The sequence below is a fragment of the Larus michahellis genome, chromosome 5, assembly GCF_964199755.1.
Source record: "Larus michahellis chromosome 5, bLarMic1.1, whole genome shotgun sequence".
Classification (NCBI taxonomy): Eukaryota; Metazoa; Chordata; class Aves; order Charadriiformes; family Laridae; genus Larus; species Larus michahellis.
Genome location: NC_133900.1, coordinates 3,165,023 through 3,180,848, shown reverse-complemented (window position 1 = coordinate 3,180,848; position 15,826 = coordinate 3,165,023).

Sequence of the window (15,826 nt, the reverse complement as noted above, 5' to 3'; positions counted from 1 at the left end):
AAGCAGTTCCGAGAAAGTCTAAGCTAATCCCCACTTTTCCCTCCTGGCATTTTCCATGTGGGAGATATAGCACGATGTATATTGGTTTTGAGGACAACTCAATGGACAGTGTAGGGAGAAAAATTCCTGGCTCACTGAATGCCGTTCCTGGAGACACTGCGATCAATGTGGGAGATATGTCAAGATGTGTGTTGGTTTTGAGGACGGCTCTCTGGAGAGTCTTAGCAAAGAGGTCACACGGAGAATCAGAGCAATTCTCAGAGACACTGAGAACAAGATCAACAATTCCCTCCTGGCACTTTCCCTGTAGGAGATACCGCAAGACGTTTCTGTATATTGGGCACAGCGCTCTGCAGGGTGTTAGCAGAGACTTTCCCGGGACAGTGAAACCCTATGTCAGAGACACTGAGAAGAAGCCCCAATGTTGCCTGCAGGCACTTTCAGTGTGGGTGCCTTCTCCACATGGTTCCTGGTTTCACTGCAGCTCTGAAGAGAATGTTAGCAAAGAGGTAAGCGGGACAGTGAAAACAGTACTCAAAGACAGGGAGAGCAAGCTCTATATTACTCTCTTGGCACTTTCAATGTGGGACATACAGCGAGATGTTCGCTGCTTTTGCGTTTGGCTATTGGGAGATTTACAGCACAAAGATATCTAGTTGATTTGAAGCAGTTCCGAGAAAGTCTAAGCTAATCCCCACTTTTCCCTCCTGGCACTTTCCATGTGGGAGATATAGCACGATGTATATTGGTTTTGAGGACAACTCAAGGGACAGTGTAGGGAGAAAAGCTCCTGGCTCGCTGAATGCGGTTCCTGGAGACCCTGCGATCAATGTGGGAGATATGTCAAGATGTGTGTTGGTTTTGAGGACGGCTCTCTGGAGAGTCTTAGCAAAGAGGTCACACGGAGAATCAGAGCAATTCTCAGAGACACTGAGAACAAGATCGACAATTCCCTCCTGGCACTTTCCCTGTGGGAGATACCGCAAGACGTTTCTGTATATTGGGCACAGCGCTCTGCAGGCTGTTAGCAGAGACTTTCCCGGGACAGTGAAACCCTATGTCAGAGACACTGAGAAGAAGCCCCAATGTTGCCTGCAGGCACTTTCAGTGTGGGTGCCTTCTCCACGTGGTTCCTGGTTTCACTGCAGCTCTGAAGAGAATGTTAGCAAAGAGGTAACCGGGACAGTGAAAACAGTACTCAAAGACAGGGAGAGCAAGCTCTATATTACTCTCTTGGCACTTTCAATGTGGGACATACAGCGAGATGTTTGCTGCTTTTGCGTTTGGCTATTGGGAGATTTACAGCACAAAGATATCTAGTTGATTTGAAGCAGTTCCGAGAAAGTCTAAGCTAATCCCCACTTTTCCCTCCTGGCACTTTCCATGTGGGAGATATAGCACGATGTATATTGGTTTTGAGGACAACTCAAGGGACAGTGTAGGGAGAAAAGCTCCTGGCTCGCTGAATGCCGTTCCTGGAGACACTGCGATCAATGTGGGAGATATGTCAAGATGCGTGTTGGTTTTGAGGACGGCTCTCTGGAGAGTCTTAGCAAAGAGGTCACACGGAGAATCAGAGCAATTCTCAGAGACACTGAGAACAAGATCGACAATTCCCTCCTGGCACTTTCCCTGTAGGAGATACCGCAAGACGTTTCTGTATATTGGGCACAGCGCTCTGCAGGGTGTTAGCAGAGACTTTCCCGGGACAGTGAAACCCTATGTCAGAGACACTGAGAAGAAGCCCCAATGTTGCCTGCAGGCACTTTCAGTGTGGGTGCCTTCTCCACATGGTTCCTGGTTTCACTGCAGCTCTGAAGAGAATGTTAGCAAAGAGGTAAGCGGGACAGTGAAAACAGTACTCAAAGACAGGGAGAGCAAGCTCTATATTACTCTCTTGGCACTTTCAATGTGGGACATACAGCGAGATGTTCGCTGCTTTTGCGTTTGGCTATTGGGAGATTTACAGCACAAAGATATCTAGTTGATTTGAAGCAGTTCCGAGAAAGTCTAAGCTAATCCCCACTTTTCCCTCCTGGCACTTTCCATGTGGGAGATATAGCACGATGTATATTGGTTTTGAGGACAACTCAAGGGACAGTGTAGGGAGAAAAGCTCCTGGCTCGCTGAATGCGGTTCCTGGAGACCCTGCGATCAATGTGGGAGATATGTCAAGATGTGTGTTGGTTTTGAGGACGGCTCTCTGGAGAGTCTTAGCAAAGAGGTCACACGGAGAATCAGAGCAATTCTCAGAGACACTGAGAACAAGATCGACAATTCCCTCCTGGCACTTTCCCTGTGGGAGATACCGCAAGACGTTTCTGTATATTGGGCACAGCGCTCTGCAGGCTGTTAGCAGAGACTTTCCCGGGACAGTGAAACCCTATGTCAGAGACACTGAGAAGAAGCCCCAATGTTGCCTGCAGGCACTTTCAGTGTGGGTGCCTTCTCCACGTGGTTCCTGGTTTCACTGCAGCTCTGAAGAGAATGTTAGCAAAGAGGTAACCGGGACAGTGAAAACAGTACTCAAAGACAGGGAGAGCAAGCTCTATATTACTCTCTTGGCACTTTCAATGTGGGACATACAGCGAGATGTTTGCTGCTTTTGCGTTTGGCTATTGGGAGATTTACAGCACAAAGATATCTAGTTGATTTGAAGCAGTTCCGAGAAAGTCTAAGCTAATCCCCACTTTTCCCTCCTGGCACTTTCCATGTGGGAGATATAGCACGATGTATATTGGTTTTGAGGACAACTCAATGGACAGTGTAGGGAGAAAAGCTCCTGGCTCGCTGAATGCCGTTCCTGGAGACACTGCGATCAATGTGGGAGATATGTCAAGATGCGTGTTGGTTTTGAGGACGGCTCTCTGGAGAGTCTTAGCAAAGAGGTCACACGGAGAATCAGAGCAATTCTCAGAGACACTGAGAACAAGATCGACAATTCCCTCCTGGCACTTTCCCTGTAGGAGATACCGCAAGACGTTTCTGTATATTGGGCACAGCGCTCTGCAGGGTGTTAGCAGAGACTTTCCCGGGACAGTGAAACCCTATGTCAGAGACACTGAGAAGAAGCCCCAATGTTCCCTCCAGGCACTTTCAGTGTGGGTGCCTTCTCCACATGGTTCCTGGTTTCACTGCAGCTCTGAAGAGAATGTTAGCAAAGAGGTAACCAGGACAGTGAAAACAGTACTCAAAGACAGGGAGAGCAAGCTCTATATTACTCTCTTGGCACTTTCAATGTGGGACATAGAGCGAGATGTTCGCTGCTTTTGCGTTTGGCTATTGGGAGATTTACAGCACAAAGATATCTAGTTGATTTGAAGCAGTTCCGAGAAAGTCTAAGCTAATCCCCACTTTTCCCTCCTGGCATTTTCCATGTGGGAGATATAGCACGATGTATATTGGTTTTGAGGACAACTCAATGGACAGTGTAGGGAGAAAAATTCCTGGCTCGCTGAATGCCGTTCCTGGAGACCCTGCGATCAATGTGGGAGATATGTCAAGATGTGTGTTGGTTTTGAGGACGGCTCTCTGGAGAGTCTTAGCAAAGAGGTCACACGGAGAATCAGAGCAATTCTCAGAGACACTGAGAACAAGATCGACAATTCCCTCCTGGCACTTTCCCTGTAGGAGATACCGCAAGACGTTTCTGTATATTGGGCACAGCGCTCTGCAGGGTGTTAGCAGAGACTTTCCCGGGACAGTGAAACCCTATGTCAGAGACACTGAGAAGAAGCCCCAATGTTGCCTGCAGGCACTTTCAGTGTGGGTGCCTTCTCCACGTGGTTCCTGGTTTCACTGCAGCTCTGAAGAGAATGTTAGCAAAGAGGTAACCGGGACAGTGAAAACAGTACTCAAAGACAGGGAGAGCAAGCTCTATATTACTCTCTTGGCACTTTCAATGTGGGACATACAGCGAGATGTTTGCTGCTTTTGCGTTTGGCTATTGGGAGATTTACAGCACAAAGATATCTAGTTGATTTGAAGCAGTTCCGAGAAAGTCTAAGCTAATCCCCACTTTTCCCTCCTGGCATTTTCCATGTGGGAGATATAGCACGATGTATATTGGTTTTGAGGACAACTCAATGGACAGTGTAGGGAGAAAAATTCCTGGCTCACTGAATGCCGTTCCTGGAGACACTGCGATCAATGTGGGAGATATGTCAAGATGTGTGTTGGTTTTGAGGACGGCTCTCTGGAGAGTCTTAGCAAAGAGGTCACACGGAGAATCAGAGCAATTCTCAGAGACACTGAGAACAAGATCAACAATTCCCTCCTGGCACTTTCCCTGTAGGAGATACCGCAAGACGTTTCTGTATATTGGGCACAGCGCTCTGCAGGGTGTTAGCAGAGACTTTCCCGGGACAGTGAAACCCTATGTCAGAGACACTGAGAAGAAGCCCCAATGTTGCCTGCAGGCACTTTCAGTGTGGGTGCCTTCTCCACATGGTTCCTGGTTTCACTGCAGCTCTGAAGAGAATGTTAGCAAAGAGGTAAGCGGGACAGTGAAAACAGTACTCAAAGACAGGGAGAGCAAGCTCTATATTACTCTCTTGGCACTTTCAATGTGGGACATACAGCGAGATGTTCGCTGCTTTTGCGTTTGGCTATTGGGAGATTTACAGCACAAAGATATCTAGTTGATTTGAAGCAGTTCCGAGAAAGTCTAAGCTAATCCCCACTTTTCCCTCCTGGCACTTTCCATGTGGGAGATATAGCACGATGTATATTGGTTTTGAGGACAACTCAAGGGACAGTGTAGGGAGAAAAGCTCCTGGCTCGCTGAATGCGGTTCCTGGAGACCCTGCGATCAATGTGGGAGATATGTCAAGATGTGTGTTGGTTTTGAGGACGGCTCTCTGGAGAGTCTTAGCAAAGAGGTCACACGGAGAATCAGAGCAATTCTCAGAGACACTGAGAACAAGATCGACAATTCCCTCCTGGCACTTTCCCTGTGGGAGATACCGCAAGACGTTTCTGTATATTGGGCACAGCGCTCTGCAGGCTGTTAGCAGAGACTTTCCCGGGACAGTGAAACCCTATGTCAGAGACACTGAGAAGAAGCCCCAATGTTGCCTGCAGGCACTTTCAGTGTGGGTGCCTTCTCCACGTGGTTCCTGGTTTCACTGCAGCTCTGAAGAGAATGTTAGCAAAGAGGTAACCGGGACAGTGAAAACAGTACTCAAAGACAGGGAGAGCAAGCTCTATATTACTCTCTTGGCACTTTCAATGTGGGACATACAGCGAGATGTTTGCTGCTTTTGCGTTTGGCTATTGGGAGATTTACAGCACAAAGATATCTAGTTGATTTGAAGCAGTTCCGAGAAAGTCTAAGCTAATCCCCACTTTTCCCTCCTGGCACTTTCCATGTGGGAGATATAGCACGATGTATATTGGTTTTGAGGACAACTCAATGGACAGTGTAGGGAGAAAAGCTCCTGGCTCGCTGAATGCCGTTCCTGGAGACACTGCGATCAATGTGGGAGATATGTCAAGATGTGTGTTGGTTTTGAGGACGGCTCTCTGGAGAGTCTTAGCAAAGAGGTCACACGGAGAATCAGAGCAATTCTCAGAGACACTGAGAACAAGATCGACAATTCCCTCCTGGCACTTTCCCTGTAGGAGATACCGCAAGACGTTTCTGTATATTGGGCACAGCGCTCTGCAGGGTGTTAGCAGAGACTTTCCCGGGACAGTGAAACCCTATGTCAGAGACACTGAGAAGAAGCCCCAATGTTCCCTCCAGGCACTTTCAGTGTGGGTGCCTTCTCCACATGGTTCCTGGTTTCACTGCAGCTCTGAAGAGAATGTTAGCAAAGAGGTAAGCGGGACAGTGAAAACAGTACTCAAAGACAGGGAGAGCAAGCTCTATATTACTCTCTTGGCACTTTCAATGTGGGACATACAGCGAGATGTTCGCTGCTTTTGCGTTTGGCTATTGGGAGATTTACAGCACAAAGATATCTAGTTGATTTGAAGCAGTTCCGAGAAAGTCTAAGCTAATCCCCACTTTTCCCTCCTGGCACTTTCCATGTGGGAGATATAGCACGATGTATATTGGTTTTGAGGACAACTCAAGGGACAGTGTAGGGAGAAAAGCTCCTGGCTCGCTGAATGCGGTTCCTGGAGACCCTGCGATCAATGTGGGAGATATGTCAAGATGTGTGTTGGTTTTGAGGACGGCTCTCTGGAGAGTCTTAGCAAAGAGGTCACACGGAGAATCAGAGCAATTCTCAGAGACACTGAGAACAAGATCGACAATTCCCTCCTGGCACTTTCCCTGTGGGAGATACCGCAAGACGTTTCTGTATATTGGGCACAGCGCTCTGCAGGCTGTTAGCAGAGACTTTCCCGGGACAGTGAAACCCTATGTCAGAGACACTGAGAAGAAGCCCCAATGTTGCCTGCAGGCACTTTCAGTGTGGGTGCCTTCTCCACGTGGTTCCTGGTTTCACTGCAGCTCTGAAGAGAATGTTAGCAAAGAGGTAACCGGGACAGTGAAAACAGTACTCAAAGACAGGGAGAGCAAGCTCTATATTACTCTCTTGGCACTTTCAATGTGGGACATACAGCGAGATGTTTGCTGCTTTTGCGTTTGGCTATTGGGAGATTTACAGCACAAAGATATCTAGTTGATTTGAAGCAGTTCCGAGAAAGTCTAAGCTAATCCCCACTTTTCCCTCCTGGCACTTTCCATGTGGGAGATATAGCACGATGTATATTGGTTTTGAGGACAACTCAATGGACAGTGTAGGGAGAAAAGCTCCTGGCTCGCTGAATGCCGTTCCTGGAGACACTGCGATCAATGTGGGAGATATGTCAAGATGCGTGTTGGTTTTGAGGACGGCTCTCTGGAGAGTCTTAGCAAAGAGGTCACACGGAGAATCAGAGCAATTCTCAGAGACACTGAGAACAAGATCGACAATTCCCTCCTGGCACTTTCCCTGTAGGAGATACCGCAAGACGTTTCTGTATATTGGGCACAGCGCTCTGCAGGGTGTTAGCAGAGACTTTCCCGGGACAGTGAAACCCTATGTCAGAGACACTGAGAAGAAGCCCCAATGTTCCCTCCAGGCACTTTCAGTGTGGGTGCCTTCTCCACATGGTTCCTGGTTTCACTGCAGCTCTGAAGAGAATGTTAGCAAAGAGGTAACCAGGACAGTGAAAACAGTACTCAAAGACAGGGAGAGCAAGCTCTATATTACTCTCTTGGCACTTTCAATGTGGGACATAGAGCGAGATGTTCGCTGCTTTTGCGTTTGGCTATTGGGAGATTTACAGCACAAAGATATCTAGTTGATTTGAAGCAGTTCCGAGAAAGTCTAAGCTAATCCCCACTTTTCCCTCCTGGCATTTTCCATGTGGGAGATATAGCACGATGTATATTGGTTTTGAGGACAACTCAATGGACAGTGTAGGGAGAAAAATTCCTGGCTCACTGAATGCCGTTCCTGGAGACCCTGCGATCAATGTGGGAGATATGTCAAGATGTGTGTTGGTTTTGAGGACGGCTCTCTGGAGAGTCTTAGCAAAGAGGTCACATGGAGAATCAGAGCAATTCTCAGAGACACTGAGAACAAGATCGACAATTCCCTCCTGGCACTTTCCCTGTGGGAGATACCGCAAGACGTTTCTGTATATTGGGCACAGCGCTCTGCAGGGTGTTAGCAGAGACTTTCCCGGGACAGTGAAACCCTATGTCAGAGACACTGAGAAGAAGGCCCAATGTTCCCTCCAGGCATTTTCAGTGTGGGTGCCTTCTCCACATGGTTCCTGGTTTCACTGCAGCTCTGAAGAGAATGTTAGCAAAGAGGTAACCGGGACAGTGAAAACAGTACTCAAAGACAGGGAGAGCAAGCTCTATATTACTCTCTTGGCACTTTCAATGTGGGACATACAGCGAGATTTTCGCTGCTTTTGCGTTTGGCTATTGGGAGATTTACAGCACAAAGATATCTAGTTGATTTGAAGCAGTTCCGAGAAAGTCTAAGCTAATCCCCACTTTTCCCTCCTGGCATTTTCCATGTGGGAGATATAGCACGATGTATATTGGTTTTGAGGACAACTCAATGGACAGTGTAGGGAGAAAAATTCCTGGCTCACTGAATGCCGTTCCTGGAGACACTGCGATCAATGTGGGAGATATGTCAAGATGTGTGTTGGTTTTGAGGACGGCTCTCTGGAGAGTCTTAGCAAAGAGGTCACACGGAGAATCAGAGCAATTCTCAGAGACACTGAGAACAAGATCGACAATTCCCTCCTGGCACTTTCCCTGTAGGAGATACCGCAAGACGTTTCTGTATATTGGGCACAGCGCTCTGCAGGGTGTTAGCAGAGACTTTCCCGGGACAGTGAAACCCTATGTCAGAGACACTGAGAAGAAGCCCCAATGTTGCCTGCAGGCACTTTCAGTGTGGGTGCCTTCTCCACATGGTTCCTGGTTTCACTGCAGCTCTGAAGAGAATGTTAGCAAAGAGGTAAGCGGGACAGTGAAAACAGTACTCAAAGACAGGGAGAGCAAGCTCTATATTATTCTCTTGGCACTTTCAATGTGGGACATAGAGCGAGATGTTCGCTGCTTTTGCTTTTGGCTATTGGGAGATTTACAGCACAAAGATATCTAGTTGATTTGAAGCAGTTCCGAGAAAGTCTAAGCTAATCCCCACTTTTCCCTCCTGGCACTTTCCATGTGGGAGATATAGCACGATGTATATTGGTTTTGAGGACAACTCAAGGGACAGTGTAGGGAGAAAAGCTCCTGGCTCGCTGAATGCGGTTCCTGGAGACCCTGCGATCAATGTGGGAGATATGTCAAGATGTGTGTTGGTTTTGAGGACGGCTCTCTGGAGAGTCTTAGCAAAGAGGTCACACGGAGAATCAGAGCAATTCTCAGAGACACTGAGAACAAGATCAACAATTCCCTCCTGGCACTTTCCCTGTAGGAGATACCGCAAGACGTTTCTGTATATTGGGCACAGCGCTCTGCAGGCTGTTAGCAGAGACTTTCCCGGGACAGTGAAACCCTATGTCAGAGACACTGAGAAGAAGCCCCAATGTTGCCTGCAGGCACTTTCAGTGTGGGTGCCTTCTCCACATGGTTCCTGGTTTCACTGCAGCTCTGAAGAGAATGTTAGCAAAGAGGTAAGCGGGACAGTGAAAACAGTACTCAAAGACAGGGAGAGCAAGCTCTATATTACTCTCTTGGCACTTTCAATGTGGGACATAGAGCGAGATTTTCGCTGCTTTTGCGTTTGGCTATTGGGAGATTTACAGCACAAAGATATCTAGTTGACTTGAAGCAGTTCCGAGAAAGTCTAAGCTAATCCCCACTTTTCCCTCCTGGCATTTTCCATGTGGGAGATATAGCACGATGTATATTGGTTTTGAGGACAACTCAATGGACAGTGTAGGGAGAAAAATTCCTGGCTCACTGAATGCCGTTCCTGGAGACACTGCGATCAATGTGGGAGATATGTCAAGATGTGTGTTGGTTTTGAGGACGGCTCTCTGGAGAGTCTTAGCAAAGAGGTCACACGGAGAATCAGAGCAATTCTCAGAGACACTGAGAACAAGATCGACAATTCCCTCCTGGCACTTTCCCTGTAGGAGATACCGCAAGACGTTTCTGTATATTGGGCACAGCGCTCTGCAGGCTGTTAGCAGAGACTTTCCCGGGACAGTGAAACCCTATGTCAGAGACACTGAGAAGAAGCCCCAATGTTGCCTGCAGGCACTTTCAGTGTGGGTGCCTTCTCCACGTGGTTCCTGGTTTCACTGCAGCTCTGAAGAGAATGTTAGCAAAGAGGTAAGCGGGACAGTGAAAACAGTACTCAAAGACAGGGAGAGCAAGCTCTATATTATTCTCTTGGCACTTTCAATGTGGGACATACAGCGAGATGTTCGCTGCTTTTGCGTTTGGCTATTGGGAGATTTACAGCACAAAGATATCTAGTTGATTTGAAGCAGTTCCGAGAAAGTCTAAGCTAATCCCCACTTTTCCCTCCTGGCACTTTCCATGTGGGAGATATAGCACGATGTATATTGGTTTTGAGGACAACTCAAGGGACAGTGTAGGGAGAAAAGTTCCTGGCTCGCTGAATGCGGTTCCTGGAGACACTGCGATCAATGTGGGAGATATGTCAAGATGTGTGTTGGTTTTGAGGACGGCTCTCTGGAGAGTCTTAGCAAAGAGGTCACACGGAGAATCAGAGCAATTCTCAGAGACACTGAGAACAAGATCGACAATTCCCTCCTGGCACTTTCCCTGTAGGAGATACCGCAAGACGTTTCTGTATATTGGGCACAGCGCTCTGCAGGGTGTTAGCAGAGACTTTCCCGGGACAGTGAAACCCTATGTCAGAGACACTGAGAAGAAGCCCCAATGTTCCCTCCAGGCATTTTCAGTGTGGGTGCCTTCTCCACATGGTTCCTGGTTTCACTGCAGCTCTGAAGAGAATGTTAGCAAAGAGGTAACCGGGACAGTGAAAACAGTACTCAAAGACAGGGAGAGCAAGCTCTATATTACTCTCTTGGCACTTTCAATGTGGGACATACAGCGAGATGTATGCTGCTTTTGCGTTTGGCTATTGGGAGATTTACAGCACAAAGATATCTAGTTGATTTGAAGCAGTTCCGAGAAAGTCTAAGCTAATCCCCACTTTTCCCTCCTGGCATTTTCCATGTGGGAGATATAGCACGATGTATATTGGTTTTGAGGACAACTCAATGGACAGTGTAGGGAGAAAAATTCCTGGCTCACTGAATGCCGTTCCTGGAGACACTGCGATCAATGTGGGAGATATGTCAAGATGTGTGTTGGTTTTGAGGACGGCTCTCTGGAGAGTCTTAGCAAAGAGGTCACACGGAGAATCAGAGCAATTCTCAGAGACACTGAGAACAAGATCGACAATTCCCTCCTGGCACTTTCCCTGTAGGAGATACCGCAAGACGTTTCTGTATATTGGGCACAGCGCTCTGCAGGGTGTTAGCAGAGACTTTCCCGGGACAGTGAAACCCTATGTCAGAGACACTGAGAAGAAGCCCCAATGTTGCCTGCAGGCACTTTCAGTGTGGGTGCCTTCTCCACGTGGTTCCTGGTTTCACTGCAGCTCTGAAGAGAATGTTAGCAAAGAGGTAACCGGGACAGTGAAAACAGTACTCAAAGACAGGGAGAGCAAGCTCTATATTGCTCTCTTGGCACTTTCAATGTGGGACATACAGCGAGATGTTTGCTGCTTTTGCGTTTGGCTATTGGGAGATTTACAGCACAAAGATATCTAGTTGATTTGAAGCAGTTCCGAGAAAGTCTAAGCTAATCCCCACTTTTCCCTCCTGGCATTTTCCATGTGGGAGATATAGCACGATGTATATTGGTTTTGAGGACAACTCAAGGGACAGTGTAGGGAGAAAAGCTCCTGGCTCGCTGAATGCGGTTCCTGGAGACACTGCGATCAATGTGGGAGATATGTCAAGATGTGTGTTGGCTTTGAGGACGGCTCTCTGGAGAGTCTTAGCAAAGAGGTCACACGGAGAATCAGAGCAATTCTCAGAGACACTGAGAACAAGATCGACAATTCCCTCCTGGCACTTTCCCTGTAGGAGATACCGCAAGACGTTTCTGTATATTGGGCACAGCACTCTGCAGGGTGTTAGCAGAGACTTTCCCGGGACAGTGAAACCCTATGTCAGAGACACTGAGAAGAAGGCCCAATGTTGCCTGCAGGCACTTTCAGTGTGGGTGCCTTCTCCACGTGGTTCCTGGTTTCACTGCAGCTCTGAAGAGAATGTTAGCAAAGAGGTAACCGGGACAGTGAAAACAGTACTCAAAGACAGGGAGAGCAAGCTCTATATTACTCTCTTGGCACTTTCAATGTGGGACATACAGCGAGATGTTTGCTGCTTTTGCGTTTGGCTATTGGGAGATTTACAGCACAAAGATATCTAGTTGATTTGAAGCAGTTCCGAGAAAGTCTAAGCTAATCCCCACTTTTCCCTCCTGGCACTTTCTATGTGGGAGATATAGCACGATGTATATTGGTTTTGAGGACAACTCAATGGACAGTGTAGGGAGAAAAGCTCCTGGCTCGCTGAATGCCGTTCCTGGAGACCCTGCGATCAATGTGGGAGATATGTCAAGATGTGTGTTGGTTTTGAGGACGGCTCTCTGGAGAGTCTTAGCAAAGAGGTCACACGGAGAATCAGAGCAATTCTCAGAGACACTGAGAACAAGATCGACAATTCCCTCCTGGCACTTTCCCTGTAGGAGATACCGCAAGACGTTTCTGTATATTGGGCACAGCGCTCTGCAGGGTGTTAGCAGAGACTTTCCCGGGACAGTGAAACCCTATGTCAGAGACACTGAGAAGAAGCCCCAATGTTGCCTGCAGGCACTTTCAGTGTGGGTGCCTTCTCCACATGGTTCCTGGTTTCACTGCAGCTCTGAAGAGAATGTTAGCAAAGAGGTAACCGGGACAGTGAAAACAGTACTCAAAGACAGGGAGAGCAAGCTCTATATTACTCTCTTGGCACTTTCAATGTGGGACATACAGCGAGATGTTCGCTGCTTTTGCGTTTGGCTATTGGGAGATTTACAGCACAAAGATATCTAGTTGATTTGAAGCAGTTCCGAGAAAGTCTAAGCTAATCCCCACTTTTCCCTCCTGGCATTTTCCATGTGGGAGATATAGCACGATGTATATTGGTTTTGAGGACAACTCAATGGACAGTGTAGGGAGAAAAATTCCTGGCTCACTGAATGCCGTTCCTGGAGACACTGCGATCAATGTGGGAGATATGTCAAGATGTGTGTTGGTTTTGAGGACGGCTCTCTGGAGAGTCTTAGCAAAGAGGTCACACGGAGAATCAGAGCAATTCTCAGAGACACTGAGAACAAGATCGACAATTCCCTCCTGGCACTTTCCCTGTAGGAGATACCGCAAGACGTTTCTGTATATTGGGCACAGCGCTCTGCAGGGTGTTAGCAGAGACTTTCCCGGGACAGTGAAACCCTATGTCAGAGACACTGAGAAGAAGCCCCAATGTTGCCTGCAGGCACTTTCAGTGTGGGTGCCTTCTCCACGTGGTTCCTGGTTTCACTGCAGCTCTGAAGAGAATGTTAGCAAAGAGGTAACCGGGACAGTGAAAACAGTACTCAAAGACAGGGAGAGCAAGCTCTATATTGCTCTCTTGGCACTTTCAATGTGGGACATACAGCGAGATGTTTGCTGCTTTTGCGTTTGGCTATTGGGAGATTTACAGCACAAAGATATCTAGTTGATTTGAAGCAGTTCCGAGAAAGTCTAAGCTAATCCCCACTTTTCCCTCCTGGCATTTTCCATGTGGGAGATATAGCACGATGTATATTGGTTTTGAGGACAACTCAAGGGACAGTGTAGGGAGAAAAGTTCCTGGCTCGCTGAATGCCGTTCCTGGAGACACTGCGATCAATGTGGGAGATATGTCAAGATGTGTGTTGGTTTTGAGGACGGCTCTCTGGAGAGTCTTAGCAAAGAGGTCACACGGAGAATCAGAGCAATTCTCAGAGACACTGAGAACAAGATCGACAATTCCCTCCTGGCACTTTCCCTGTAGGAGATACCGCAAGACGTTTCTGTATATTGGGCACAGCACTCTGCAGGGTGTTAGCAGAGACTTTCCCGGGACAGTGAAACCCTATGTCAGAGACACTGAGAAGAAGGCCCAATGTTGCCTGCAGGCACTTTCAGTGTGGGTGCCTTCTCCACGTGGTTCCTGGTTTCACTGCAGCTCTGAAGAGAATGTTAGCAAAGAGGTAAGCGGGACAGTGAAAACAGTACTCAAAGACAGGGAGAGCAAGCTCTATATTACTCTCTTGGCACTTTCAATGTGGGACATACAGCGAGATGTTTGCTGCTTTTGCGTTTGGCTATTGGGAGATTTACAGCACAAAGATATCTAGTTGATTTGAAGCAGTTCCGAGAAAGTCTAAGCTAATCCCCACTTTTCCCTCCTGGCACTTTCTATGTGGGAGATATAGCACGATGTATATTGGTTTTGAGGACAACTCAATGGACAGTGTAGGGAGAAAAGCTCCTGGCTCGCTGAATGCCGTTCCTGGAGACCCTGCGATCAATGTGGGAGATATGTCAAGATGTGTGTTGGTTTTGAGGACGGCTCTCTGGAGAGTCTTAGCAAAGAGGTCACACGGAGAATCAGAGCAATTCTCAGAGACACTGAGAACAAGATCGACAATTCCCTCCTGGCACTTTCCCTGTAGGAGATACCGCAAGACGTTTCTGTATATTGGGCACAGCGCTCTGCAGGCTGTTAGCAGAGACTTTCCCGGGACAGTGAAACCCTATGTCAGAGACACTGAGAAGAAGCCCCAATGTTGCCTGCAGGCACTTTCAGTGTGGGTGCCTTCTCCACATGGTTCCTGGTTTCACTGCAGCTCTGAAGAGAATGTTAGCAAAGAGGTAACCGGGACAGTGAAAACAGTACTCAAAGACAGGGAGAGCAAGCTCTATATTACTCTCTTGGCACTTTCAATGTGGGACATACAGCGAGATGTTCGCTGCTTTTGCGTTTGGCTATTGGGAGATTTACAGCACAAAGATATCTAGTTGATTTGAAGCAGTTCCGAGAAAGTCTAAGCTAATCCCCACTTTTCCCTCCTGGCATTTTCCATGTGGGAGATATAGCACGATGTATATTGGTTTTGAGGACAACTCAATGGACAGTGTAGGGAGAAAAATTCCTGGCTCACTGAATGCCGTTCCTGGAGACACTGCGATCAATGTGGGAGATATGTCAAGATGTGTGTTGGTTTTGAGGACGGCTCTCTGGAGAGTCTTAGCAAAGAGGTCACACGGAGAATCAGAGCAATTCTCAGAGACACTGAGAACAAGATCGACAATTCCCTCCTGGCACTTTCCCTGTAGGAGATACCGCAAGACGTTTCTGTATATTGGGCACAGCGCTCTGCAGGGTGTTAGCAGAGACTTTCCCGGGACAGTGAAACCCTATGTCAGAGACACTGAGAAGAAGCCCCAATGTTGCCTGCAGGCACTTTCAGTGTGGGTGCCTTCTCCACGTGGTTCCTGGTTTCACTGCAGCTCTGAAGAGAATGTTAGCAAAGAGGTAACCGGGACAGTGAAAACAGTACTCAAAGACAGGGAGAGCAAGCTCTATATTGCTCTCTTGGCACTTTCAATGTGGGACATACAGCGAGATGTTTGCTGCTTTTGCGTTTGGCTATTGGGAGATTTACAGCACAAAGATATCTAGTTGATTTGAAGCAGTTCCGAGAAAGTCTAAGCTAATCCCCACTTTTCCCTCCTGGCATTTTCCATGTGGGAGATATAGCACGATGTATATTGGTTTTGAGGACAACTCAAGGGACAGTGTAGGGAGAAAAGTTCCTGGCTCGCTGAATGCCGTTCCTGGAGACACTGCGATCAATGTGGGAGATATGTCAAGATGTGTGTTGGTTTTGAGGACGGCTCTCTGGAGAGTCTTAGCAAAGAGGTCACACGGAGAATCAGAGCAATTCTCAGAGACACTGAGAACAAGATCGACAATTCCCTCCTGGCACTTTCCCTGTAGGAGATACCGCAAGACGTTTCTGTATATTGGGCACAGCACTCTGCAGGGTGTTAGCAGAGACTTTCCCGGGACAGTGAAACCCTATGTCAGAGACACTGAGAAGAAGGCCCAATGTTGCCTGCAGGCACTTTCAGTGTGGGTGCCTTCTCCACGTGGTTCCTGGTTTCACTGCAGCTCTGAAGAGAATGTTAGCAAAGAGGTAAGCGGGACAGTGAAAACAGTACTCAAAGACAGGGAGAGCAAG